Genomic DNA, 24,472 nt, shown 5'->3' with positions numbered 1-24,472 from the left:
TGGGCCGGGCTGGGCGCTCTGCTCGGCTCCGGGCTCGGCTCCCCGCGCCTCGGCGCCCCCAGGCTCCCACCAAGACGAGCTCTGCGCGGGGCTCGGCCCACCCCGGAAGGCGTGCGTCGCGGCGTCGCGTGGTGAAGACCGCGCCGAGGGCCGAGGTGATGGGGCGGCCGGCGGTCACCCTCGGCTCTGACGGGGAGCACCTTGGGCCCAGACTCGCGCGGGGGACCACTCTCCCACCCCCTGGGCCTGCAGTACCAGTAGCCCCTTGGGACCAATTTAGTTTCATCTTTTCTCCTGCGGCCCCTCAGTCCGTACTTTCCAGTGTTTTCAGGGAAACCATCTCATTCATAAATATCCTCCGTAACCAGGAGGCTGCAAATTTGCCTTTGAATTTCGTTTTTCCGGGGCTTTCTTTGGAAACCCCTTGTCTGTATCTAGCAAGACTGTTAAGGCACCACCACATGTTCCGTGAAGTTAGCAAGTCCCTTAACCCCAGTGCATCTGTGTCCTTTGTGCTTGGTTTGTGGCATTCGGGTTGAAACCCAGGGCCACAGGTCGCAGGGAAGCACGTGTTTTTAAGTCTGACTTGATCTGTCTGGCTCCTGTCGGGGTACATACACCTAGTGGTGGATGATCGTTGATGAACTTCACCTTAGCTTGAGCCCTGGCAGTGTTGGATCTGCTTTGCGTCTACTTTGTGCTAAGATGTGCAGAAGCCTATGTGGTTGGAGGAGACTAAACAAAAGTGCCTTCCTTCAGACCAAGAGCAGAAAAATCAGTCGTTCTTGTGCGCTGGAGCCTGAACTAGTGGCAGAGACCTGAGCATCTCGGCCGGGTTAGTCTTTCTTCTTTCGCATTGCCCCTGACCTAGTTGCTACCAAGGACTCTGAAATTTAACCTGTAAACAGTGGGGAGTTGAAGACAACTTCCCCAGTTCTTCCCACCAAGCTCTCCCTTTCCCTCGGCTCCCAATCTTGATTCCACAGCTTAGCGTCCCTTGTGTCTGATGTGAGTTCCCAGCCTGTTGGCTTCTGCCTCTTGGGGCCAGGTGTGCCGTGTGGCGGAAGTGGAGCCCGGGCCCCACTAACAGGCCGTAGGTTCAGTAGAGCGGTTTCTCTCTATTCCACAGCGTCTGGCTTTCAATGCGATGAAGGCCTCAGTCGTGCAAATGCACAAACACCATGACTGTTTAAAGGCTGACCCTCACATCTCTGTCCTTACACACTGCTGTGAAATGCCATTACTCCAATTCTGTGTGTTTCCAGATGTTCATAAGAACGAGGATGAAGTGGTGAAGTGGGATTGTAGATGGGTAGCCTTTGCTTGCCAAGTGACTTCGCTTTTCTGAGGTTGTTGCTTCACGTGTGAAAGGGGGACTACATATCATCGATCAGTTTGAGGATTAAAAAACAAATACAGGGCCCGGTGCTGTGGCCTAGCGGCTAAAGCTCTCACCTTGAATGTGCCGGGATCCCATATGGGCGCCGGTTCTAATCCCAGCAGCTCCACTTCCCATCCAGCTCCCTGCTTGTGGCCTGGGAAGGCAGTCAAGGACAGCCCAAAGCCTTGGGACCCTGCACCTGTGTGGGAGACCTGGAGGAAGTTCCTGGCTCCTGGCTTCGGATTGGCGTAGCACTGGCCATTGCGGCTCACTTGGGGAGTGAATTATCGGACGGAAGATCTTCCTCACTGTCTCTCCTCCTCCTCTCCGTATATCTGACTTTGTAATAAAAAATAAAATAAATCTTAAAAGAAAAAGAATGAATACATAGGAAGTAGTGACAGCAGGAGCCAAAGCAGGTGCTAGCTGGTGTTTTGCTCTATGTGCCTGCTTTCTGGCCCTGTTCGTTTAAATGCTGGCTTCCCTAATGGGATTCCCCAACTACCTAGATGTCCCTGCTTGCTGATTACTCTTTCTTCCTCATTTCTCCATAAGTGCTTGTTCTTCATGAGAATGTGAACTGGGAACTCCACTGCAGCCTTCATGCCTTTTCTTTCTGCCTCTGAACAGTTAAAAAGGAGCTGGATTTTCCCGTTTGTTTCAGTTTTACTCACTTTTTTTTTTTTTGCTAAGGGAAAGAATCCGTAACTCAGTTGTAGTTTCTGATCTCAGTGCTGACTCTAAACCAGTCATCACAGTTCCAGCTCAAGATCGCCTGCATTTTCGTGCAATATCTTCCATGTCTAAGTATTAATTGCAGTTCCCACTGCTGTTTGCTTGTGTTACAGGTCAGCGAACCATCACCTCCGTGTGCCTTGGCTTGTACATGCTGCTTTCCCTGTCATCGCAGACCTGAGTTAAACCTGCCTTGGTGTGAGCACTGGGAGGTTTCAGCTCCTGACTGTCTTCCAGGTAGTTCATTTATTTTCGCTCCATATTTAGCTAATGTCACGAAGGGATAAGGCCTTTATCTCATGTCTCAGACACCGTAAAATGCTGAGTCATAGTGCATCTCAGGCTGCTCTCAGTAGGCAGTGATTTAAGGTTGGGCTGGGATGAGTTCAGATTTCTGGCAGGTGTGTATCGTTCCGGGCCTTTATTTTGTTTTGACGTGCTTGTGTAGCTGTGGGTTGGGGTACTGAAAGGTGAATAAGGACTAGGGAGGGTGTGTATGGATGCAGCGTTTCTCAAGGCCATTCGTGCTGCCCAGAGTAATCATACAGGATGGTGTCCGTTCCCTTAGACTACCCCGTGTACACCATGCAGGCACTGGGGGCCAGTAGTTTCACTTTCTCCCTTTAGCTAGTTTTGAATGTATAGAGCAGTGAAAGTATTTTTTTTTCCCAGGGGAAAAGAAGTAAGTACTTAATGACGCTTGGTGGGAGAGTATAAAGGATCACCAAATTGACGATTCTATAGAAGAAAAAATTAGTACTGTAGAAGGAAAAACGGGGAGCTTTGGATTGCTGGGTAATTTCAACATTCGCAGAGCTTCAGCTGAAGTATTCAGTGATGGCGCTGAATAGGATATTTTAGCCTCACCTCTAGTGCTTCAAACCTTACAGTGACGTATTAGTTGAAGGATCAATTTTTTAAGAATAATTGCAGCGGTCTGGGAAACTGGGCAAGTTTACATTTCTAACCATTTGTAAGGGAGAAAATAGTGAAGGAAGATATGTTTGTATGTTCATTTGTTCTGTAATGAATGTATTATGTCAACAAATAAGGATTGTGGACCCAAGCCATGTTTATTCAGTGCTAGGTACAGTCAGGAAAAAAGCCAACATCCCAGGCACTGTGGAACGTACATGCTGGTGGGGAAGGCAGATGGTAAGCAAAACAGTCGGTGTATTTCAGTTGCCACATGTGCTCTGGAAGAAAAGGAGAGGCTTCCTTGATAATGTGACAGTTGAACCACAGTGTGAAAGGAGTGAGGTAGTTAGTTTTGGAGATATTTGAGAAAATTTCTCAGGCAGTGGGCCCACAAACATGCCTGGCTTGTTAAAAGGGGTGACCCAGGTGTCTGGGAGAAGCTAAGGTCAGAGGGCTTCTGTGCCACCCAATCAGAACCGTTATTTTTTTTGATTTTTTTTTTTAAGATTTATTCATTTTATTACAGCCAGATATACACAGAGGAGGAGAGACAGGAAGATCTTCCGTCCAATATTTCACTCCCCAAGTGAGCCGCAACGGGCCGATGCGCGCCGATCCGATGCCGGGAACCAGGAACCTCTTCCGGGTCTCCCACGCGGGTGCAGGGTCCCAATGCATTGGGCCGTCCTCGACTGCTTTCCCAGGCCACAAGCAGGGAGCTGGATGGGAAGTGGAGCTGCTGGGATTAGAACCGGCGCCCATATGGGATCCCGACGCGTTCAAGGCAAGGACTTTAGCCGCTAGGCCACGCTGCGGGGCCCAGAACCGTTATTTAAAAATTCACTCTGACATGGGAAGCTGTGGAAGGATTTTTAATTAGAAATAAGTTGTATTTGTATTTTTTTTTAAAGATTTATTTATCTTATTACAAAGTCAGATATACAGAGAGGAGGAGAGACAGAGAGGAAGATCTTCCATCCAATGATTCACTCCCCAAGTGAGCCGCAACGGCCAGTGCTGTGCTGATCTGAAACCGGGAACCAGAAACTCTTCCGGGTCTCCCATGTGGGTGCAGGGTCCCAAAGCCTTGGGCCATCTTTGACTGCTTTCCCAGGCCACAAGCAGGCAGCAGGATGGGAAGCAGAGCTGCTGGGATTAGAACCGGCGCCCATATGGGATCCCAGGGCATTCAAGGCGAGGACGTTAGCTGCTAGGCCATGGCGCTGGGCCCGATAAGTTTGACTTTAAACACTTCACCATGTTAGCTGTGTTGAGAAGCCATTGCCATGAAAACTCAGGAGAGAGATGACTCGGCCAAGGTAGGAAGAGGTGGAATTACTAATGAATGGTTGGATTTTGAATATATTTTGAACTTTGAGCTGACAGAATTAAATGTTGCGGGACAATGAGGGTTGGGTGAAAAATAAATGTTCCTGTTAAATTATTCACATTGAAAGAGATGTTCAAGAAGCATTTTTTAGTTTAAATTTTTATTTTTAGTATAAAATATGCAACAATTTAAAATTTATTTATTTTAATCCATCCACTGATTCACTCCCCAAGTGGGCCGCAGTACCCAGAGCTGAGCTGATCTGAAGCCAGGAGTCAGGAGCTTCTTCCATGTCTCCACATGGGTGCAGGGTCCCAAGGCTTTGGGCCATCTTCAGCTGCTTTCCCAGGCCACAGGCAGGGAGCTGGATGGGAAGTGGAGCTGCTGGGATTAGAACTGGTGCCAATATGGGATCCCAGTGTGTGCAAAATGAGGAGTTGAGCTGCTAGGCCATACCAGGCCCCAAATATGTAACAGTTTTATATTATTGGGACTAATGATGTCTTTATACATGTGTACAGTAAGGAATAATTATACCAGGATAATTACCCTTCCAACTCATACTTTTTTTAGTAGTGAGAATATTTAAAATCAGTTCTTTTAGCAACTAAAAGAATAAGCACTGTTACTGACTGTGGCCATCATGTTGTACAGTAGATCCTGAAAACTGATTTTCTTATCTAACTAACACCGTATGTGTTTTTAGTCAATGTCTCGCCACTCCCCCATCTACCTACGCTGTAACTACCAATCTAGTTGTATAATTTGACTTTTTAAAATTTCACATGAAAAAGATCTTCAAAGTGTTCATGGAAAAATGTGTATTATGGCAAAACTATATGTGGGCTTCAAAAATTCTTGCACCAAAAAAGGTTGATCTTTTTTTATTTGATTCTCTCTAAACATTTTTGAAGTATTGCTTTGTGAGGTGAGGTCATGTAAATTTTTCCTTACTGTACCTTGCTTCACTTAGCATGATGTCTCCCAAATTCTTACTATTGTCAAAAAGGAGAAAGTGTCCTAAAAGGCAGAGAGCATTCGCATGTGCCCGTATTGTGTTTTCTGTATTTATTCATCTTTTGATTGACATTAGATTGATTACATATTTTGACTACTGTGAATAATAATGCAATGAACGGGGAGTGTGCACATATCTCTCTTTTTAAATATCTATTGTTATTGAAAAGGCATATTTACAGAGAGAAGGAGACAGAGAGAAAGATCTTCCTACTGGTCCATGACCAAATGGTTACTGCAGTGGCAATGGCTGAGCTGATCCGAAGCTAGGAGCCAGGAGCTTCTGGGTCTCCCATGTGGGTGCAGAGTCCCAAGGCTTTGGGCCGTCCTCAACTGCTTTTCTGGCCACAGGCAGGGAGCTGGATGGGAAGTGGGACTTCTGGGATTAGAACCGGCGCCCATATGGGATCCTGGTGCATTCAAGGCGAGGACTTTAGCCACTGAACCATCGTGTTGGGGCTGTGGATATCTCTTTGATGTATTGATTGTTTTGGATGATTAGTCAGTAGTGGGATTGCTGAAGCCTAGGGTTTTTTTTTTTTTTTTAAAGATTTATTTATTTATTTTGGAAAGGCAGATTTAGAGAGAGAAAGAGATAAACAGAGAAAGACTTTCTGTCTGCTGGCTTACTCCCCACATGTCATAAATACTGGTGCTGAGCCAATTTGAAGCTGGGAGCCAGGAGCTTCCTCCAGGTCTCCCACACAGATATAGGGTTCCAAGGCTTTGGGTCATCCTCTATTACTTTATCAGGCTACAAGCAGGGAACTGGATGGGAAATGGAACATCCGGTACTTGAACTGGCATCCATATTTTTATTTGATAGAGTTATAGAGAGAAGGATACACACACACACGCACACACACACACACACACACACACACACAGGTTTTCAGTCTATTGATTCACTCCCCGAATGTCCACCGTGGCGGAGCTGAGCTGGTCTGAAACCAAGAGCCAGAGTTTGTTCTGAATCTGCCATGTGGGTGCAGGGGCCCAAATACTTGAGCCATCCTCTGCTTCTTTAAGACGGAACAGGGAACTGTATTGAACGTGAAGCAGCTGGGGCACAAACCAGTGCCTGTGATGCCAGCACTATAGGCAGAGGCTTAGTCTATTATGCCACTGCGCCAGCCCCAATCCTATAATTCTATTTTTTCTTTTGTGAGGATGCTTCATACTGTTTTCTACAATGACTGTGCTAATTTACCTTACTGCCAGCACTTACTACAGGCTTTCCCCCCTTTTTTTTCACAACCTCATGAATATTTGTTACCTTTTGTCTTTTTGGTAATGGCCATTCTAACAGATATGAAGTGGTATCTCATTGTGGTTCTGATTTGCAGTGTGTAAGGACAAATTTTGATTAAGCAGTTGGGTTTATAAAAAATAGAGTTAGAAGGAGGGGAGTCTAAAATAGAGATGTAAATTTGGTACTCCTTCAATATATTGCTGATTGCGTATAATGTAATATAGAAGAATGTCTCAACAGCCCCCCTTGAATAACAAAATGAAATCTGTGTAGGAGAATTTTCTGTTTTCCCATATTTGTAGTAGTGCAGTTCACAATAGCTGAGTCATGTTACCATCCCAAATACTCCTCAGCTGATGACTGGATGCAGAAAATGTGGCACATATACACTATGGAATGCTGTTTAGGCATAAAAAGAGTGAAAGCTGGTGGGGCCTCTCTGGGCGAGGCTGCTGCCAGTGCACACAGGAGCTAGGGCTGGGTGCAGGCCAGTCAGCACTATGGACCTCCCCAGCCCATCTTGGTGCACCCTCAGTGTAAGCCCCATCCTCTTAGATGTCACCTGACAATCAAGATGGGGAGACTGGGCCCGGCGGCGTGGCCTAGTGGCTAAAAGTCCTTGCCTTGAACGCCCCGGGATCCCATATGGGCGCCGGTTCTAATCCCGGCAGCTCCACTTCCCATCCAGCTCCCTGCTTGTGGTCTGGGAAAGCAGTCAAGAACAGCCCAAAGCTTTGGGACCCTGCACCCGTGTGGGAGACCTGGAAGAGGTTCCTGGTTCCAGCTTCGGATTGGCACAGCACTGGCCGTTGTGGTCACTTAGGGAGTGAATCATCGGACGGAAGATCTTCCTCTCTGTATATATCTGACTTTGTAATAAAATAAATAAATCTTAAAAAAGAAAAAAGATGGAGAGACTGCTAAGGAAAGCCTGCAACAAACCTGTGAACACAAATGGTCGTTACGAGATGTTGGGAGGGGTAGGAGAGGTGTGGGAGATTTGGGTAAAAATGATGGGGTAGCTGGGAGTGATTCATTATTATTACAGACAGGGTGTGTAATATAAAGTGTTAATGGGAAGACTGGGGAGTGGAAATGGGAACTCTGTTCTACTTTACAGTTTTCCATATTTTTTTTTTAAGATTTATTTATTTTATTGCAAAGTCAGATATATAGAGAGGAGAGACAGAGAGGAAGATCTTCCGTCCGATGATTCACTCCCCAAGTGAGCTGCAATAGCCGGTGCTGTGCCAATCCAAAGCCTGGAACCTGGAACCTCTTCCAGGTCTCCCACATGGGTGCAATGTCCCAAAGCTTTGGGCCGTCCTCGACTGCTTTCCCAGGCCACAGGCAGGGAGCTGGATGGGAAGTGGAGCTGCCGGGATTAGAACTGGTGCCCAAATGGGATCCCGGGGCGTTCAAGGCAAGGACTTTAGCTGCTAGGCCACGCTGCTGGGCCCACAGTTTTCTTTTTGTTCATTTAAAACTTCTGAAACCAAGTTTATATATAAATAGTGAAATCTTATCTGTTGCAACAAATGGGTCAAGCTGGAAATCATTATGCTTGGTGGATAAGCTAATCCCCCAAAGACAGATCTCATATGCTGTGCCTGATCTGTGACAACTAATGCACAGAGCACAGTAAGCATGGTCCCTGTGAAAGCTGCCTCCTGGGAATTCACTTCTGCTACAGGGAGTGTCGATACTCCTGAGTAACAGTAGGATTCTCCCCCTTTTTTTTCTTTTTCCTCTACTTGTTATATCACTGTATTGGAATGTAAAGCTTACTACTGTGACGCGAATGAGTATGCCATTGCAATAATTTGGGGAAAAAAGTAAGAGGGGAAGAAGGGTTGTGGAGAGGCAAGGGAGGAGACCCTGTGCTTCTAAATCTGAATGGTGAAAAATATGAAATCTCAATTTATATAACTAAAAAAATCTTCATTTCCCCTTCTCCAAATGGGAGTTAATTTTTAGTAAGGTAAGGATGTTACTTTAAAAAAGAGAATCCAAAATAATACTAGTTTTAGAACATTTTTTTTGAAGATTTATTTATTTTTATTGGAAAGGCAGATATACAGAGAGGAGGAGAGACAGAGAGGAAGATCTCCCATCCGATGATTCACTCCCCAAGTGACCCCAACAGCCGGTGCTGCACCGATCCGAAGCTGGAACCAGCAACTTCTTCCACGTCTCCCACCCAGGTGCAGGGTCCCAAGGCCTTGGGCTGTCCTTGACTGCTTTCCCAGGCCACAAGCAGGGAGCTGGATGGGAAGTGGAGCTGCTCGGATTAGAACCGGCGCCCATATGGGATCCCGGCACGTTCAAGGCGAGGACTTTAGCCGCTAGGCCACGGCGCCGGACCCCTAGAACATTTTTTAATAAAAAATTTAATTTAAAAGAGAGTGAGAGAGACAAATCTTCCATCCACTGGTTCACTCTCTAGATGGCTAAAACAGCCAGCACCGGGCCAGGTCAAAGCCAGGAGCCAGTGCCGTCATCTGAGGCTCGTGTGGGGGCAGGGAAGCCCAAGCACTTGGGTCATCTTCCACCACTTTTCCCGGGCTCTTAGCAGGGAGCCTATCAGTAGTGCAGTGACTGTGACGTGAACTGGCGCATGTGTAGCATGCTGGTCTCGTACTACACAAGCCCCAAATTTTGGGACATTTAACATGGTAAACAGCTAAGTTATGAATAACCTAAGAGTCTAATCATTTTTATGTACTTGTTTTTTCAGTTTTGTACATAAAAACATCATTTTGATATGGCATAATTTTATTTATGTTTGGAACAGTCCTTAAAATGTCTGTTCAAGGCAGAATGAATTTGCTTAATAAGATTTCCATTCCCTAAGCATCAGAACAGTCATGCAAAATCTGCAGTGACATTTTAAGTGTCAAATCTTTCTTTTAGATAAAATGCTAAGGAGACTTCAACATTGTCTAATTGGTGGAAAAAGTCATGGTTAAGAAATAGGTGAATAGAATACAAAAAATGCTCTGTTCTGACTATACCATCAAGGTAGCCACAGTCTGGGATTCTGTTCACTTTTTAGAGGTGCTTTTCTTTGTCCTTCATGAATTTGGGTATAAAACAAATAGCAGAACCAAAGGCAATAAAATGCTGGCAAGCCAGTGATCCAGAAGTCAGGAAGCTCATTCGCAGGCGAGCAAGAAGAAATTAGGTGGACTGAACTAGGATGACAACAGTGAAAGTGGAGAGTAGTGGATGAATTTGGAATGCACTGTATTTTGCTTTTTATTATTTAAAGCATTTTTGAAAATTTATTCTCTTACTTTTTACTTATTTGAAAGGCAGAGTTAGGGAGACAGAGATATCTTTCATCATCCGGTTCACTTCCCAAATGACTGTAACATTCGGGGCTGGGCTAGTCCAAAGCCAGACCGTCCAGGTCTCCCATGTAGGTGCAGGTAAAAGGATCTGAGCCATCTTCCGCCACTTTTCCAGGTGCCCTAGCAAGAAGCTGAACAGATGGTGTGTGACAGAAGCGGTGCAGCCAGGACTCGAACTGGTGCCCATACAGATTGCCAGCATTACAGGCGTACCTTATCCAATTACAGCACAGTGCAGTTCCGTCATTTGTAAAAAATGTATTGAAAGGCAGAGCTTCCATTCACTGATTGACTCCTCAGCTACCCATAACAGCCAGGTCTGGGTTAGACTCAAGCTGAAAACTCAATCCAGATATCTCATGCAGGTGGCAGGGACCCAGGTACCCTTGAGCCATCACTGACCACCCCTAGGGTAAACATTAGCAGGAAGCTGGAATCGGAATCGGTAGCAGAGCCAGGCCTCAAAGGTAGGCATTCCAAAGTGGGATGTGAGGGTCTTAACTGCTCCAACAAGTGCCTTCCCCATATGCTGTACTTCAGAGGTGAAGCCTGGAGGTGAGATCGTATCTGAACTTTATTACTGTTTCCAGAGATTTTCCCCCTCACATTCCTAAAGATTTTATCTCAGATCACCAGACTATATTATTTGCTACCCTGTGGCATTGACTTTAGGGGTGGGGAGTTTAAAATTTGAATTATTAATTATCCAAATGCAGTTTTCTTGATTCATACAATTTGTAAATCTTCCCAAATTCTTGTGTTTTTCACCATAAATGACTTCCATCAGTTTATGTCTTAAGTTAGAAAATCTGATGTGATTCAGTATTTTTTTTTTCCAACCTCACATCAAGTGAATCAGCAAGTCCTATAGAACCAGCATCACAAACGATTGATAAGGCAATTAGTGCATTCGTTAAAGTGCCATTTTGGGGCATCTGCATCCCCTGCCAGAGTGATTCCTACCTCTAAAGTCAGTCCTCCTTGTTTCTTAAAACACTTACTTCCTGGACCGCTGTCTCTTGAGGCTCAGACTCCATTCCTGTCTTACCTGTTGCCTCTTTCTCTTTATATAAAAATGGTCTTCCCTTGAAGTAACATCCAGTAATCTTGTCCTCTACCCATTCTCTCAATACCACTCCCTGACCATGGCTTCTTGTCTTTCCTTTCTCCTTAACAGCTGGACAACAACAGTCATTAACCACATCAAGAATGTGCAAGTCATTGATGAGAATGAAGCAAAGTCTCTTGAGTGTCTAGAAGGGACAGATGGTGTCTGACAGCAAGATTTTGTTTATATGTTTGAAAGGCAGAGTTAGCAGGGAGACAGAGGGAAAGATGTTCTATCTGCTCCCCAAATGATCACAAGGGTGGGCAGGGGCTGGACCAGGCTGAAGCCAGGAACCAGGAACTCTGGATCTCCACATGGGTGGCAGGTGTTCAAGTATTTGGGCCATTCTCCACTGTCTTCCTGGAACATTAGCAAGGAGCTGGATCAGAGGTGGAGCAGCCAGGGCTTGGACCAGCACTCCAGTATGAGATATGCTATGCTGTATTGTTGGGGACAATATGATTTTAGTGAGGCTAGTCGTGAGAGAGAGAGAGAGAGAGAGAGAGAGACAGACAAGATACTGAAGATACTGAAACGGGCTGCAAGTATCCTTGGTGACACCTTAATCATTGCATCAGTTGCCTACCCCTGAATGCAGTACTGTTGACTGACTGTGATCCCAATTCTATAGGACTTCCTATAGAAGTCTTATAGTGGGTGTAAGAAAAAAGAGAAAACTGAAATCAAATCAGATTTTTGACATTAAATTGGCAGTAAGGTCATTTACAGTGAAAAACACTAGAGATTGGATAGGTTTGGTGATTGGATGAGTTAAGCATTTGGTATTTTGGTGGTTTGAAATTTCAATATCAGTAAAGATGTAGACTAAGGAATTGGAACTAATCAGATGGAGTTTGGGAAGGAAATTTTGCAAGTAGATTTTTCTCTGGTGGCATTCAAAGCCTGACGACTAGCTGGAGTCATCCTCACCCTTCAGAGGAAAACCGAAGCTTGGGGAGGCTGCAGGTTTTCATTGGGAACAGGAAGAGGAATATTCAGAGACATTGAGGCTAACAGCATTTTGATAGCTAACGCATTCCCCAGGAGGCAGAGGAGGCGTTCCACGTTTATGGTACTTTAGGACCCAGTCCATAGTAACTTTAACATTACTCATGCTAGCCAGTATTGCCTTGAAATATTTTGAATCTGGCATAGTCTGGTTGCATAAACTCTAAGGAGGATTTATTATAGAGCCTTAATTGTACTAAAGTATATCAGACATCTTCCAATTCTGGCTTAATTTGCAGTCCCAAGATTTTTTTTTCTGAATTTCTGGTGTGGAAGGATTGGCCAGTATCTTGAATGAGAAAGGAAAACAGTTGAGCAAAAGACCATGACTAAATCTAGAGAAGTGACTTTGAGAATTGGGATATGTTCTAGTTTTATCTAGCTCAACTTGAATATTTCCTAGACCATTAAGTCTGAGCATTTGGGTATCTTGCTTGCAAAAGAAACTAAGCTTTAAAAATTTTTATTAGTACATTTATGGGATTCAGAAGCTAAATTATGTAAGAATTACAGGAATGGAAATCAAGCTACCACTTCTATCCTTTTATCTTGACTCAATCCCATATTTCTTATATTTCCATTATCAAAATAAAGTATAAGTTTTACAAGGTTACACAAATAAAATTGGCATTTTTTTCTTTTTAAAAGATTATGTATTTGAAAATCAGAGTTACAGAGAGAGGTGAGACAGAGGGAGAGGTCTTCCATTCCTGCTGATACACTTCCCGAGTAGCTTCAACCACTAGGGTTGTGCCAGAAGCCAGAAACTCCTTCAGGGTCTCTCAGGTAGGTGCAGGGGCCCAAGCACTTGGGCCATCCTTCACTGCTTTCCCGTGCCATTAGCAGGGAGCTGGATCAGAAGTGGAACACCCATATGAGATGTTGGCACTGCAGGCTATAATTTAACCCCTTAGTATTTTCCCTTAAAATTAAAAAGAATATATGTGTATCCACTTATTTATTTGAGTTACAGAGTGACGGTGAGGAAGAGAGACCTTCCATTTGCTTGTTCACTCCTCGAATTCGTGCAGCACTTAAGTCGAGGCCAGGCTGAAACTAAGAACCAGAATTTCATCTTAAAGCACATGAGCAGGAAACTGGATTGGAAGTAATATGGAGAACAGGCAAGAAGTTAGATAGCAATAAATAAGCTCGGAGATTTCCTGCAGTTTCTCTCTCAGCCTGGTACTTTAACTGCACCCCCTCACCTGCCAGCCAAGTACACCCACTTTCCAAGACCCACCTGTATCTCACACAGCAGGAAAGAGATGCCACAATGAACATGGAGACACCACGTGTCTCCCAGGAAACCACACACATGTGAAGACACCACGTGTCTCCCAGGAACCCTCACACACGTGGCGACACCACACAACTCCCAGGAAGCCGCACACACACGTGGAGACACCACGTGGCTCCCAGGAACCCTCACAGATGAGACACGACACGGCTCCAAGGAGGCCACACACACGAGGAGACACCATGTAGCTCCTCGGAACCCTCACACGTGTGGAGACACCACGCAGCTCCCAGGAACCCTCACACACATGGAGATGCCATACAGCTCCCAGGAAACTTCACATATGCTAAATGCTGCCCAAATTTAACCCATTTGTGTATTCTGTTAAGTCACAACCTTCTACCCCATAAAAGGGTCTATTGGATATAGGAATGGCCCTTCCATTTTTGGCCGCTTTTTTTTTTTTTTTAAGATTTTATTTATTTTTATTGCAAAGTCAGTCAGATATACAGAGAGGAGGAGAGACAGAAATATCTTCCGTCTGATGATTCATTCCCCAAGTGACTGCAACAGCCAGTGCTGCACTGTTCCAAAACCAGGAGCCAGGAACCTCCTCCAGGTCTCTGACACAGGTGCAGGGTCCCAAGGCCTTGGGCTGTCCTCAACTGCTTTCCCAGGCCACAAGCAGGGAGCTGGATGGGAAGCAGAGCTGCCGGGATTAGAACCGGTGCCCATATGGGATCCTGGCGCGTTTAAGGTGAGGACTTGAGCTGCTAGGCAATGCTGCCAGGCCCATTGGACGCCTTTTTTTGCCATATGTTTCCTCATGGGCAACTATCTGGCCCTCTCCTCCTGGAGTTGCCTGCCTCACACCTGACTGTGTACTCACTGTTGAATTCTCTCATTTATCCACCTCACTATGGCTGTTTCCAATTTTCACCTCACAAAGGGTAAGGATGTAGGATAAGAATTGAGAAATGATTCATACAATAGAAGTAGAGCTACCAGGACTCAATCCATTGCTCTGTTATGGAATGCCAGTGTTCTAAGCAGCAGCTTAACTCAGTGTGCCACAACATTTGCGCCTAACATTTGTGTTCTAATCTCCACCAGAGAAGGAAGCATGCATGGGCTAGTTGCTCTGCTTCTGATTCAGCTGCCTGCTAAAACACCCAGCAGAGAATGGCCCAGGACCTTCTGGATGGAGTTTGTACCCTTCGTCCTCAGCCTGACCCAGCTCTGAATGTTGCAGCCATTTTTGGAGTGACCCAGTAGATAGAAGACTTCTTTGGTTCTGTGTGACTCCTTCTCTGTAAGTGCCTTTCAAATAGATAAAATTAAAAAAAATTTTTTTTGAAAAGAAGAATACAGATTAATATATACTGCTCTGCACTGGTTTTGTTCACTTAAGAATTCTGAAATTGTTCCATATCTGCAGATAGAGAATTTCCTCATATTTTACTGTTCTTTCTTTTTTGGTGTAACAATACACATTGCACCATTATTTATTTAGTTAGTTCTTTATTGGTGGTACTTGGCTTGTTATCTGGTAATTAAGATATGTATCTATGCCAGAGATTAAAAATCCTCAGAAGTTATTCTTTATCTCCCAAGTTTTAGAAAATTAGTTCTTTTGATTTGTGAGCAGTTGACAAGGCTGAATTAAGTTCTGAACTTATTTTTGTTACGTTAATTTTTAAAGGGAATTGTTTTATATTTTCTTGAACAGAAAAAAGTTATCAGGCTATCCTGGAATTAGAGCATTCTCAGGGGATTATTTAAAGCCAGCAGCCACTGGCATCAGCATTTGCCATTTGAGCTTGAAGTCATTAACTTTCTCCTATGATTCAAGGAAAGATACCTGGGAATTGTGAGAACAGTAGCTTTGAATTACAGTTTCTAGGTCAAAGTAATGGAGACATTACTGTAGCTGTGCTTTAGCTGTGAACTTGGCTGGTAGAGCTTTCCTATTAAGGAAACAATCTACTATAGTGAAACTGAAAACACAACTTCAGAAGGCTGTGGAAGCCCTCTATTGCTCTGAAAGCAAGAACCCAGTGAAATACCCTTTGGAGCGATCTCTGTGGTGGAGAAATGGTGGTGGTTTACATCTGTTTCTCCCTGGAATATGATCCCATTTGAACTCTTTACCTGCTAGATTAGTAGAACAAAAAGAGAACATTATGAATGAGCTTGAGGTGCCATGCCATAGCTCTGCTTCTGTGAGACTCCCTTAAGAGCTCCTGCACCTGTCTTCCCAGCAGGATGAATGAAGTCCTCCACGTTTGTTACGATCACTGTTGTTCTGGGAAAGGCTTATGTGTTGTGACTATTCCCTTTGTTGAGACAGGCATCAGTACCAACATTTTAGGGATATTCTCTTTCCTCAAAGATACCCTGGAGCCAGCACCGTAGTAAACTAGGTTAAGCCTCCACCTGCAGTTCTGGCACCCTAAGGGGGCTCCAGTTGGAGGCCTGGTGGCTTCACTTCTAATGGCCCAAGTCCTTGGACCTCTGTACCCACTTGGGAGACCTAGGAGAAACTCATGGCTCCTGGTTTCAGACTGGCCTAGCTCCAGTGTTGCAGGCGTTTGGGGAGTGAAGTAGTAGATGGGAGATCTCTTTCCTCTCTCTGTTACTTTGCCTTTTAAGTAAAAGTAACTTAAAAAAAAGATGCAAGAACACTTTTCCAGCAAATGGATTCCAGAATTGGATGGACATGGAGGAGTATGGAGATGGGAGATAAACAATATTGTTAGGTTTCAGAATATTCTGTAAGGGGAAAGACAGGGTCATCTCCAGATCGTGCAAAAGACCAAGCACTGTGGTTTTATGTCCCATTAATGTCCCAGATGTGGAAATTGTTTCAAGATTTAATTTTATTCACCTGTAAGTTTCATGGAAGCAGGAACTGTTGCTCTCTTGTTTTATTTCCTCTCCTTTAAAACAATGTTTTCTACATAGGTAAATAGTCAATAAATGTTTGTGCATGGAATGAATTAAATTTAAAAAAAAATTACTTATTTATTTACTCATTGGAAGGACAATGACAGAGAAAAGGGGGAATCAGAGATGGAGCAATCTTCCCTCAGTCCGTGCCTATAGAATGGGTGGTAAGGATCCAGGGACTCGGCCCTCATCAGCGGCTTCCACGGTGCATGGGCGGGAAGTTGGATTGGAAGCATGGAGCAGCCTGGAGCTCCAACTAGCATTCTGATACGGGATGCAGGTGTCCCAAGCAATATGACACCTGCACTGAATACACTAATTCTTATGTGAAATATTAATGTGTTCACCCATTTATTCACTTTACAAACATTTATAAATTTTAAATGTATTCAGCTTTTATGTATTTTAAATGTATTCAAAAGGTGGGCCCGGCGGCGTGGCCTAGCGGCTAAAGTCCTCGCCTTGAAAGCCCCGGGATCCCATATGGGCGCCGGTTCTAATCCCGGCAGCTCCACTTCCCATCCAGCTCCCTGCTTGTGGCCTGGGAAAGCAGTCGAGGACAGCCCAATGCATTGGGACCCTGCACCCGCGTGGGAGACCCAGAGGAAGAGGTTCCAGGTTCCCGGCTTCGGATCGGCGCGCATCGGCCCGTTGTGGCTCACTTGGGGAGTGAATCATCGGACGGAAGATCTTCCTCTCTGTCTCTCCTCTGTATATATCTGGCTGTAATAAAATGAATAAATCTTTAAAAAAAAATGTATTCAAAAGGTAAAGAGAGAGAGAAAAAGAATGAGATTCCATGAATTGATTTACTCCCCTGAATGCCCACAATAATTATGTCTAGCGCAGGTTGCAGTCAGGACCTCCAGTCGCCGTCTGGGCTTCCCACGTGAGTGGTAGGGATCTGAGTACGTCAGCCGTTGCTTGTTGACTCTGAAGATGTGCATTGTCAGGAATCTGACTCAGAAGAAGAGGATCCAAGACTTGACCCAGGCACTCCAATACAAAATGCAGACATCCTAAGTGGTGCCTTTTTTTTTTCCTCTTTAAAGATTTGTTTATTTTTATTTTTATTTGAAAGACAGAGTTATGGAGAGACAGAGATCTTTTATCTACTGTTTTCACTCCCCACATGGCTGCAACAGCTGGAGCTGAGCTGATCTGAAGCCAGGAGCCAAGAGCTTCTTTCAAATCTATATGGGTGCAGGAGCCCAAAAACTTGGTCTGTCTTTGTAGCACATCAACATGAAGCAGGATTGGAGGTGGAGCAGCCAGGACTTGAACCAGTGCCCATATAGGATGTGGGTGCTGCAGGCAGAGGGTTAACTAGCTATACCGCGATGTCAGCCCCCTAAGTGATGCCTTAACCTCTGAGCTTAGTGCCTGTCCCTCTGCAAATATTCATTAAGTGAACTGTTTATGCAGATACTGTTCTAGGAACTTGGGGGCAGGGAATCAGTGAACATGCAGATTTGATCCCTGCCCTTAGTACTTCTTGGTGATCAGTAAGTAAGCTATAAAATAATATAAAATGAGATAGTAATCAATAACTAAGGGGCGAAATCAAGAAGAGAAACTAGAGTCTGTTAAGAGAGAGATCTGTTCTTAAAATTTTACATACAGTGACTAGAAATAATACTTGAATAAATCCCCGAGGAAAGGAAGGGAGCACTCGTATGTGTGAGGTAGAGCATTCCAGCCCCAGAGGCAACAGCACGTATACAGATCCAGGTAGGAGCGTGCCTCTGACAAGTGGGGCAGGATGCAAGGGAGGAAAGAGTTGCCACAGAGCCTCATGCTCTTTGCGTAGACTTGGGCTTCTACCCAGAGTGGGTTGGGAAGGCATTGAAGGATAGATACTGAACAGAGAAGCAATATTCTGGAATGGACATTTTCATAAGATATTCTGATTATCAGCTTGAGAATAGAAGGACGAGTAAGCAGTGCAGACATTAGGAAGCTGTTCCACCATTCCAGGCTAGAAACAATGGGTCAGTCCTAGAACAGTGTTGAAGGCAACACAGAACGTATCAACTTATGGATTTCCCGTGAGATGTAAAGACAAAAGCGACATGAGGATCAGTGTGGGCAAAGAGACTTGGAGTTGATATTGAGTCATGCAGAAAATTGTGTTGAAACAGTGTACACATGTAAAGCAGAAATATAAAACTCCCTAGAAAGAAGTAATGCAAAATAGCATGTCCCATTCAATTTCCTGGTTTTATGCGTGTGCATGGCTAGGACTTACAGCGCTGGATTATGTACACCTGGAATGCCTAACCCAATGAACTTCAGGTACCTTCTGGGGAAGGTTTGTTGGTGTTTACTTAACTGTTTTTCCTTTTTCTTTTCTCTTTTTAGCAAGGTATCTGGCATAGGATAAACATTAAATACCTATTTATTGAACAGTTTTTTTTTTGAGCGTATTCACAAGCACAAATACTTTTTCAGGCTGAAACACACATTGCAGGTCATGCTAAGAACCATCTGTCCTTGGGCTTTGTAGGTACTTGTTAAAATTAATCGTTCCTCTGCATTCCTATTGAACGTGTATTCTTCAAATGACCCCTGTCGATTCTAAGTTGTATATTTGAGCATTTATTCTGTAATAAATTTAATTTCACAGAACCTTCATATTCTGTTTGTTTTAAGAAGTCTGCAAAACAGCAACAGAATGACCCTAAACACACACACAGGATTCCCTCGTTTCATTGCTCCAACATTTTGGATGTGTGTGATGCAGGGACTCGGGAAGGGATTGTGAGGAGTTAGATGGGCTAATAGGAAGTTAGGTCAGGTCCTTGTCCAAATGAAAACAGGAGCAGAGTCCCTTTAAGAGTGGACAAAATGGGACTGCTGTGATGGCTCAATTGTCTAATCCTCCACCTGTAAGTGCCAGAAGCTGATATGATTCATGTTCTGGCTACTCTTCTTCCCATCCAGTTCCCTACTTGTGGCTTGTGGAATGCATTGGAGGATGGCCCATGAAACCTTGGGGTGCTGCACCCATGCAGGAGATCAGAGGAGGTTCTTGACTCCTGGCTTTGGATTGGTTCAGCTCCAGTTGTGGCCATTTGTGGACCAGCAGGTGGAGGATCTTTCTGTTTCTTTCTGCTTCTTTCTGTAAATTTGCCTTTCTGATAAAAAAATAAATCATTTTTATTTTTTATATTAGTTGTATTTATTTTTGATGATAGTTGATTAGGGTGACAAGGGTCAAGGGCTACAGGAAGATGGGTGAGATCACCATTTCCACTTTCTCTTTTTTGCCTCCTTCCTCTATCTAGGAAAAGGGTGGGGGGACAAGGAGAGAAGCCACACCCATCCTCCCAAATGTCTCTGCACCCTGGAGGACAACCACCCAACACCACCCCAGAGGCCCGATGTGGAGTAGCCAAAACACTTGTTCCTTTCCAGATGTTGCCTTTTACCAATACTTATTTTATCCTGACAACAGGCTAGATGGCTAGATGCGGTAACCAATTCCAGCCCTCTAATGGTTTTTGGTTTTTATCATGAGAATAGGCTAGACAGAATGAGTAACTTTAATCTTCTGATAGGGCTTTCCCTGTCTTCTGATTGTTAGCTGTTAATTTGATCCTCCCCTAATTGATTAAAAGTAGGGCCAATCAGAGAGAGTCACTTTGTGCCTACAACAGCTGGTAGCCTCAGGATTCGCAGGCAACTCCTGCCTTGGAGTTCCCCTGCTGCCTCTCATGTCAGGAAGTTCCCCACTTCAATAAATCTTTCTTTGCTCAGTGTCCATGTCTGTGTGGAAATGCTTCAATGTGATCCAAGAGCCGAGAGGTCACCGTATCATGCTATAACAGCAGAAGGAGCTAAGTATTGCCAACACCCAAGCTGTGTGCACTTCTCAAATCCCACCGTCTTCCCTGTTGATCCAACATGGCTGAAGATAGCGCACTCACCACCATACAGCAAAGTCTCACTTCCTGTCATGCTCTAAACAGCCAGGACATCTTGGAAACCCAAAGCCTGTCTCCTTCAGATTTTCAGTCAAGCCCTACTCCAATCACCTCCCATACATTATAAAAGGATATCATCCAGTCCAAATAAGGACAAGTCTCTCTTAAGACTGCCAGTACTCACTCCTCTAAGTATGTACTGTCTTTTTGCCTTCAATAAATCCTGCTCTTCTGTTCATCACAACTATTTCTGGTTGCATTCCTTTGTGTGTGTGTGTGTGTGTGTGTGTGTGTGTGTGTAAGATTTTACTTATTTGAAAGAGATTGACAGAGAAGGAGAAATGGAAACTTTCATCCACTGGTTCACTTCCCAAATTGCTGGAGCAGAGCCAATCCAAAGCCAGGATCTGGAAGCTTCTTGGTCTCCCATGTGACTGCAGGGATTCAAGGTCTTGAGCCATTGTCTGTTGCTTTCCCAGGCCATAATCAGGTAGCTGGAGAGGAAAGAGAACTGCCAGAATACAAGCTGGTGCTCATAATTGATACTTGCAGGTGGAGAATTGGCCTGCTACACACTGTGCTGGCCCCATTATGTAGGAAGTCCAGCTGGAGCGCTCTCCAAATGCAGCTAGTGTTCCCAGTCCCCCAATGTCATTTGGGGATCTCCATCAATATAACACTTTCTTTTGTGGCAGAACACCCAGTACCCATCCAGTTGCTTCCATCACAGGCAACTTTTCTTTGATTTCACCCTGAGTTCTCCTTTGTCATTTCTATCCACTCGTGTTGTTTAGTGCTTACTGCTCCTAAACTAACCTTAGCATGGTGTCTGACATGACTTCTGGTTATCAGTGGTAGAACTTTCAAGGGAAAGAAATCTTTCTAGATCTGTTTCCATTTTAACATTTTCCTACCCTGATTCTCCTGAAACAACTGAACACTACCTAGCAGACACTTCTTTTAAGTACATGGCAAGTACTCCTAAAATTTTGAAACACTAATCATCATACAAAATACATGGAATAGTGGAAAAGCAAGTAACTGAGCTGACTTATTTGTGCAGTTTTACACGTATCTTATTAAACTTTTCAGTGTCAGCCATGCCAGTAAGAATATCACCCATGACTTTGGTGCAGTTGCCTTGTGGCCAGTCCTTACCTTGCATGTACCAGGATCCCATATGGCTGCCAGTTTGTATCTGGGCTGCTCCACTTCCCTTCCAGTTCCCTGCCTGGGAAGTAGAGGACGGCCCAAAACCTTGGAACCTTGCACCCATGTGGGAGACCTGGAGTTCCTAGCCCCTGGCTTCGGATTGGCTCAGCTCCAGCTGTTGCAGCCACTTGGGGAGTGAACTAGTGGGTCTTTCTCTCTCCTCTCTGTAAATCTGACTTAACAACAACAATAAAAAAGAAATAAATATATTTTTTAAAAGAATGTAAACCACAATACCATGATAGGGTAAGTAAGGACTGTGCCTAAACTTCCTCAACAAGCAGGGGCTTCAGATTTGGTGTTAGAACAGAGTCCTGGCTTTCAGGCTGCCTTAGCAGGTGCTGGCTAATGGGTATATAAAAGTAAACACTATGTTTGCCAAGCCTCACCAAGCCTCGTAGCCCTCTCAACAGCCCCTTGTTTTGTCTTTGTGTCATTTGTATAGCAAAGGGATTCATTCATCTTGAGTGCACGGGAGGAAGTATGTACAGAAAGAGTCTGAAAAAGCCTTATTGTGCCTTCACTCTGTCCGACACTGGTGGGGATTAGAGACACAGTCATGAATAAAACAAACAAAACCTGGGCAGGCATTGTGGTACAACAGGTTAAGCTGCTGCTTTGGATGCTGCATCCCATGGCTGAATAGCACTTTGCGTCCTGCCTATTCTGATTCAGCTCCCTGCTAAGGCACGTTGAGAGGCAGCAGAAGATGGCCCAAGTACTTGGGTCCCTGCCACCAAATGAGAAACTAGGATCAAGTTTCTGGCTCCTGACTTAGGCCAAGATTTGGTTGTGGCCATTTGGAGAGCCGACCAGCAAATGGAAAGTTTCTCTCTGTCACTCCCTGTTTCTCTGTTGTTCTATTTTTCAAATGCATACAACTGCTTTAAAAAAGATTTGTTGGGTCCGGCGGCGTGGCCTAGTGGCTCAAGTCGCCTTGAAAGTGCCAGGATTGCATATGGGCACCGGTTGTAATCCCGCTGTCCCCACTTCCCATCCAGCTCCCTGCTTGTGGCCTGGGAAAGCAGCCGAGGCCAGCCCAAGGCTTTGGGACCCTGCACCCGCGTGGGAGACCCAGATGAAGTTCCTGGTCCCCGGCTTCAGATCAGGAGTGTGTAATAGCTATGTAATAGAGACTATCATATCCAGATGTGAAGATACAATACAGTGTGCCTCTCTACTTCCAAATCAAAGATGAGCTCCCAATGAAGCTGTTAAATATGTCTTAACAGTAGGATGCTGGACTCTTGCTGTTGTCCATACCCACAATGTCAGGATACACTTAAATAGGAGAATGATGGACTTATGACTGCTTATGAAGGAATATACTATTGCAACAACATAGTGGAAATCAGTGTTGGGGAGAGGGTAAGGGAAATCCTAGAGCTTATGGAACTTTAACATTAAAAAAAAAAGTTTGGCCACATCAAGCCTCTCCCAACCTAACACTGTCCCTTCCTGACTCCAAATCAGGAACAAGTGTTCAAACCCAAAATACAAAAGATCATTTACTTCCCTATTCGGGATCATCCCCACCCTCCCAGCTGCATGTATTCTCAGGATAACCCATTGTGACCCTAAGTTACCTTCCTGGGGTGGAGTTTGTGAGAAGTGTTGCCATTTTGAGTGTGTGGGGGGGGAGAGGGCGGAGTGTGTGTGCAAAAAAACCAAACAAACCCCAATCCCATCAGCACCTGTGAAGTCATCAGCTGGGTGCAAACTCAAGTGCTGTTGTGAGGAGAAACTGTCGGCCTCACTGCAGCAAACGTGGCAAAGGCGTCTGCCAAGCTGTTGCTGGAGAATCAGCCAGCAGAACCTCCGCCCATTGTACTATCTTCCTGTGCTTGAGCATAAGCGCCCAGTGAACCTTGCCTGGGTTGTGCATTGGCCTCTTAGCAATTGCTATTTGCAAGTGAGGCAAAGAACCTGGAGTTGGTAACAATTATGTAGTCATTTCTTTCCAACATCTGTGTTATAAACAGGTCTTCTGATTTACACTGATAAAAGTCATGCCTTTTTAAAAATTTTCTCACAAAATAATGTAGTTTCTTTGGTCCTACTCGGCTTTTCCCAAATCTTGGCAGTAGTAGATGGCTTCCTCTTTCAAAAGGTGAGATTTCTGGCAGAGGAATTGCATCCAAAATACATAAAGGAGTCACAAACTTAATAAATTACCAATAACCCTATTAGAAATTTTTAGAGTTGAGTAGACCTTTTTTTTTAAAAAAAAAGATTTATTTATTTATTTTTACTGAAAAGGCAGATACATAGAAGGAGATACAGAGAGAAAAAGTTTCCATCTGCTGGCTCACTCCCCAAGTGGCTGCAACGAACTGGAGCTGAGCCAAACTCAGGAATCAGGATCTTCCTCCAGGTCTCCCACATGGTGCAGGGGCCCATTGCCTTCCCAGGCTACAAGCAGGGAGCTCGATGGGAAGCGGAACAGCTGGGACACGAACCTGTGCCTATATGGGATCCTGGCACATACAAGGCAAAGATCTAGCCACCAGGCTATTGCACCAGGCTCCTTGAATAACCCTTTTATGAAAAAGGATCTAAAAATGCCCAGTTGGTACATGAAAATGTGCTCAACATCAGTGGTAGTTAGAATAATGTAATTGAAAAGCACAATGAGGTGCCAGCACACGGCAAAATCAGAATTAATCCTTTTGAAAAATGCAACAACGTCCTGGGAAACGGGGCGCGGCCGGAAAGGGGGCCGCCCTCTAACCCATCACGCAACGCACGTTCGTGGGGAACCTGGCGCTAAACCATTCGTAGACGACCTGCTTCTGGGTCGGGGTTTCGTACGTAGCAGAGCAGCTCCCTCGCTGCGATCTATTGAAAGTCAGCCCTCAACACAAGGGTTTGTAAGAATAAACAAATAAAAAAAAATAAGAAATATGTTAAAAAAAAAAAAGAAAAATGCAACAAAATAAGATGAAAAAAGTGACAATACCAACTACTGATGATGCTATGGAGAACTGGAACTCCAGAATATTCCTATTGGGTGGGAAAAGTGGGGCAAATCTTTCGGAGGATG

The 24,472-nt window shown here is 44.6% G+C and overlaps 1 long non-coding RNA gene across 1 annotated transcript; it reads left to right on the top strand.

Moving 5' to 3' along the window:
• The first annotated feature begins 21 nt into the window (after positions 1–21).
• On the top strand, positions 22–20,214 carry LOC131482212 (uncharacterized). The gene is made up of 3 exons (XR_009246809.1): positions 22–155; positions 2,230–2,353; positions 20,051–20,214. It is a non-coding gene; the product is annotated as an uncharacterized LOC131482212 (long non-coding RNA).
• Positions 20,215–24,472: the final 4,258 nt, after the last annotated feature.

This window comes from Ochotona princeps, chromosome 16, assembly GCF_030435755.1.
Source record: "Ochotona princeps isolate mOchPri1 chromosome 16, mOchPri1.hap1, whole genome shotgun sequence".
Lineage (NCBI taxonomy): Eukaryota > Metazoa > Chordata > Mammalia > Lagomorpha > Ochotonidae > Ochotona > Ochotona princeps.
The sequence above is the reverse complement of the archived record's forward strand: the minus strand, read 5'-3'. Positions and strand labels throughout refer to the sequence as shown.